The sequence below is a fragment of the Durio zibethinus genome, unplaced genomic scaffold, assembly GCF_047325235.1.
Source record: "Durio zibethinus cultivar Kanyao isolate XHJ-2024 unplaced genomic scaffold, ASM4732523v1 HiC_scaffold_60, whole genome shotgun sequence".
NCBI classification, from domain to species: domain Eukaryota; kingdom Viridiplantae; phylum Streptophyta; class Magnoliopsida; order Malvales; family Malvaceae; genus Durio; species Durio zibethinus.
In genome coordinates, this window is record NW_028322683.1 from 10,001 (window position 1) to 15,000 (window position 5,000).

Below are 5,000 nucleotides of genomic sequence, written 5' to 3' on the forward strand. Positions count from 1 at the left end.
ATCGGGTGCTAGGTGGGTTTAGGCACATCTTCAAATTTCTGCCGTGCCAATGCCATTTTTATGGCTTGTAAATTCATACAATGGTCCCCTAAGCCTTCACGTGAAGTTTCGTTGCAAGATGACTCGTTTTCTATTTTTCACGATTTTCGAAACTTTTTGCGGTTCGGGATTTTTTAGAATTTTTTCAGAAGGAGTTCTGGCCCCAAATTTTGTGGACGTGATCCTTCTATTTTTGTTGGCATGCACAAAAAAATTCAGCTAAAAACTCGAACCGGAGAAGATTTCGTGACCGTTTGAAAAAAGTGTCCCCATTTCAGACACTTTAACGGCTACTGGCAGCAAACCTGTAAAATCTCAAACGCTCTTTAAGGGGGTGTGAGTTCTCAGAGGTTTGATGAGGGATAGGGGGCCAACACAAGGGCCAAGTACCAGCACCCATCGCACGTCATGTGCGCACACCCCCCCGGCCCCCCTCCCAATCGCCGGAACCCCAATGCCGCCGGTCAGGTTCTCCGGCGGTACTCCGGCGGTACTCCGGCGATGCTCCGGCGATGCTGTCCCGAGTGAAAAAAATGCGGCACCAGCACATGCTGGAGCCAAGCATGGGCACCGTGGCTCAAAATCGAACTCCGGCCAAGGCCTCGACCATCAATGGCACATGATGACGCATGGTGATGGCACATGCATCGACCATCATCGGCATAGGCTGCCCTTCGGTACGGGCACCTGCCTCGACCGCCATCGGCACAAGCTGGGCCCTGGTGTGGGTTGTTGCCTCGATCACCAGCGGCACATGCTGAGCCTTGGTGCGGGCGGTTGCCTCGAGCACCATCGGCAGACCCTGGGCCCTGGTGCGGCCGGTTGCCCCGATAACCATCGGCACACGCTGGGCCCTGGAGCGGCCGGTTGCCTCGATCACCATCGGCAAAAGCTGGGCCCTGGTGCGGGCGCTTGCCTCGACCACCATCGGCACACGCTGGGCACTGGTGCGGGCGCTTGCCTCGACCACCATCGGCACACGCTGGGCCCTGGTGCGGGCGCCTGCCTCGATCACCATCGGCACACGCTGGGCCCTGGTGCGGGCGGTTGCCCCCAGCACCATCGGCACACGTTGGGCCCTGGTGCGGGCGCTTGCCTCGACCACCATCGGCACACGCTGGGCCCTGGTGCGACAGGTTGCCTCGACCACCATCGGCACACGCTGGGCCCTGGTGCGGGCGCTTGCCTCGACCACCATCGGCACACGCTCGGCCCTGGTGCGGTCGGTTGCCTCGAGCACCATCGGCACACGCTGGGCCCTGGTGCGGGCGGTTGCCTCGACCACCATCGGCACACGCTGGGCCCTGGTGCGGGCGCTTGCCTCGACCACCATCGACACACGCTGGGCCCTGGTGCGGCCGGTTGCCTCGAGCACCATCGGCACACGCTGGGCCCTGGTGCGGTCGGTTGCCTCGACCACCATCGGCACACGCTGGGCCCTGGTGCGGGCGCTTGCCTCGACCACCATCGGCACACGCTGGGCCCTGGTGCGGCAGGTTGCCTCGACCACCATCGGCACACGCTGGGCCCTGGTGCGGCAGGTTGCCTCGAGCACCATCGGCACACGCTGGGCCCTGGTGCGGTCGGTTGCCTCGAACACCATCGGCACACGCTGGGCCCTGGTGCGGCAGCTTGCCTCGACCACCATCGGCACACGCTGGGCCCTGGTGCGGCCGGTTGCCTCGAGCACCATCGGCACACGCTCGGCCCTGGTGCGGCAGGTTGCCTCGACCACCATCGGCAGCCTCGACCACCATCGGCACACGCTGGGCCCTGGTGCGGGCGCTTGCCTCGACCACCATCGGCACACGCTCCGCCCTGGTGCGGTCGGTTGCCTCGAGCACCATCGGCACACGCTGGGCCCTGGTGCGGCAGGTTGCCTCGACCACCATCGGCACACGCTGGGCCCTGGTGCGGGCGCTTGCCTCGACCACCATCGGCACACGCTCCGCCCTGGTGCGGTCGGTTGCCTCGAGCACCATCGGCACACGCTGGGCCCTGGTGCGGCAGGTTGCCTCGACCACCATCGGCACACGCTGGGCCCTGGTGCGGGCGCTTGCCTCGACCACCATCGGCACACGCTGGGCCCTGGTGCGGGCGCTTGCCTCGACCACCATCGGCACACGCTGGGCCCTGGTGCGGCAGGTTGCCTCGACCACCATCGGCACACGCTGGGCCCTGGTGCGGGCGCTTGCCTCGAGCACCATCGGCACACGCTGGGCCCTGGTGCGGTCGGTTGCCTCGAGCACCATCGGCACACGCTGGGCCCTGGTGCGGCAGGTTGCCTCGACCATCATCGGCAGCCTCGACCACCATCGGCACACGCTGGGCCCTGGTGCGGGCGGTTGCCTCGACCACCATCGGCACACGCTGGGCCCTGGTGCGGTCGGTTGCCTCGAGCACCATCGGCACACGCTGGGCCCTGGTGCGGCAGGTTGCCTCGAGCACCATCGGCACACGCTGGGCCCTGGTGCGGCAGGTTGCCTCGACCACCATCGGCACACGCTGGGCCCTGGTGCGGGCGGTTGCCTCGACCACCATCGGCACACGCTGGGCCCTGGTGCGGGCGCTTGCCTCGAGCACCATCCGCACACGCTGGGCCCTGGTGCGGCAGGTTGCCTCGAGCACCATCGGCACACGCTGGGCCCTGGTGCGGCAGGTTGCCTCGAGCACCATCGGCACACGCTGGGCCCTGGTGCGGGAGCTTGCCTCGAGCGCCATCGGCACACGCTGGGCCCTGGTGCGGCAGGTTGCCTCGAGCCCCATCGGCACACGCTGGGCCCTGGTGCGGTCGGTTGCCTCGAGCACCATCGGCACACGCTGGGCGCTGGTGCGGGCGCTTGCCTCGACCAGCATCGGCACACGCTGGGCCCTGGTGCGGCAGGTTGCCTCGATCACCATCGGCACACGCTGGGCCCTGGTGCGACAGGTTGCCTCGAGCACCATCGGTACACTATCGGCCCTGGTGCGGGCGGTTGCCTCGACCACCGTCGGCACACGCTGGGCCCTGGTGCGGGCGCTTGCCTCGAGCACCATCGGCACACGCTGGGCCCTGGTGCGGCAGGTTGCCTCGAGCACCATCGGCACACGCTGGGCCCTGGTGCGGGAGCTTGCCTCGAGCGCCATCGGCACACGCTGGGCCCTGGTGCGGCAGGTTGCCTCGAGCACCATCGGCACACGCTGGGCCCTGGTGCGGTCGGTTGCCTCGAGCACCATCGGCACACGCTGGGCCCTGGTGCGGCAGGTTGCCTCGACCACCATCGGCACACGCTGGGCCCTGGTGCGGGCGCTTGCCTCGACCACCATCGGCACACGCTGGGCCCTGGTGCGGGCGCTTGCCTCGACCACCATCGGCACACGCTGGGCCCTGGTGCGGCAGGTTGCCTCGACCACCATCGGCACACGCTGGGCCCTGGTGCGGGCGCTTGCCTCGAGCACCATCGGCACACGCTGGGCCCTGGTGCGGTCGGTTGCCTCGAGCACCATCGGCACACGCTGGGCCCTGGTGCGGCAGGTTGCCTCGACCATCATCGGCAGCCTCGACCACCATCGGCACACGCTGGGCCCTGGTGCGGGCGGTTGCCTCGACCACCATCGGCACACGCTGGGCCCTGGTGCGGTCGGTTGCCTCGAGCACCATCGGCACACGCTGGGCCCTGGTGCGGCAGGTTGCCTCGAGCACCATCGGCACACGCTGGGCCCTGGTGCGGCAGGTTGCCTCGACCACCATCGGCACACGCTGGGCCCTGGTGCGGGCGGTTGCCTCGACCACCATCGGCACACGCTGGGCCCTGGTGCGGGCGCTTGCCTCGAGCACCATCCGCACACGCTGGGCCCTGGTGCGGCAGGTTGCCTCGAGCACCATCGGCACACGCTGGGCCCTGGTGCGGCAGGTTGCCTCGAGCACCATCGGCACACGCTGGGCCCTGGTGCGGGAGCTTGCCTCGAGCGCCATCGGCACACGCTGGGCCCTGGTGCGGCAGGTTGCCTCGAGCACCATCGGCACACGCTGGGCCCTGGTGCGGTCGGTTGCCTCGAGCACCATCGGCACACGCTGGGCGCTGGTGCGGGCGCTTGCCTCGACCAGCATCGGCACACGCTGGGCCCTGGTGCGGCAGGTTGCCTCGATCACCATCGGCACACGCTGGGCCCTGGTGCGACAGGTTGCCTCGAGCACCATCGGCACACTATCGGCCCTGGTGCGGGCGGTTGCCTCGACCACCGTCGGCACACGCTGGGCCCTGGTGCGGGCGCTTGCCTCGAGCACCATCGGCACACGCTGGGCCCTGGTGCGGGCGGTTGCCTCGAGCACCATCGGCACACGCTGGGCCCTGGTGGGTTTAGGCACATCTTCAAATTTCTGCCGTGCCAATGCCATTTTTATGGCTTGTAAATTCATACAATGGTCCCCTAAGCCTTCACGTGAAGTTTCGTTGGAAGATGACTCGTTTTCTATTTTTCATGATTTTTGAAACTTTTTGCGGTTCGGGATTTTTTAAAATTTTTTTATAAGGATTTTTGGCCCCAAATTTTGTAGGCATGATCCTTATATTTTTGTTGGCATGCACAAAAAAATTCAGCTAAAAACTCGAAGTAGAGAAGATTTTGTGACCGTTTGAAAAAAGTGTCCCCATTTCAGACACTTTAACGGCTACTGGCAGCAAACCTGTAAAATCTCAAATGCTCTTTAAGGGGGTGTGAATTCTCAGAGGTTTGATGAGGGATAGGGGGCCAACACAAGGCCAAGTACCAGCACCCATCGCACATCATGTGCGCACACCCCCCCGGCCCCCCTCCCAATCGCCGGAACCCCAATGCCGCCGGTCAGGTTCTCCGGCGGTACTCCGGCGATGCTCCGGCGATGCTGTCCCGAGTGAAAAAAATGCGGCACCAGCACATGCTGGAGCCAAGCATGGGCACCGTGGCTCAAAATCGAACTTCGGCCAAGGCCTCGACCATCA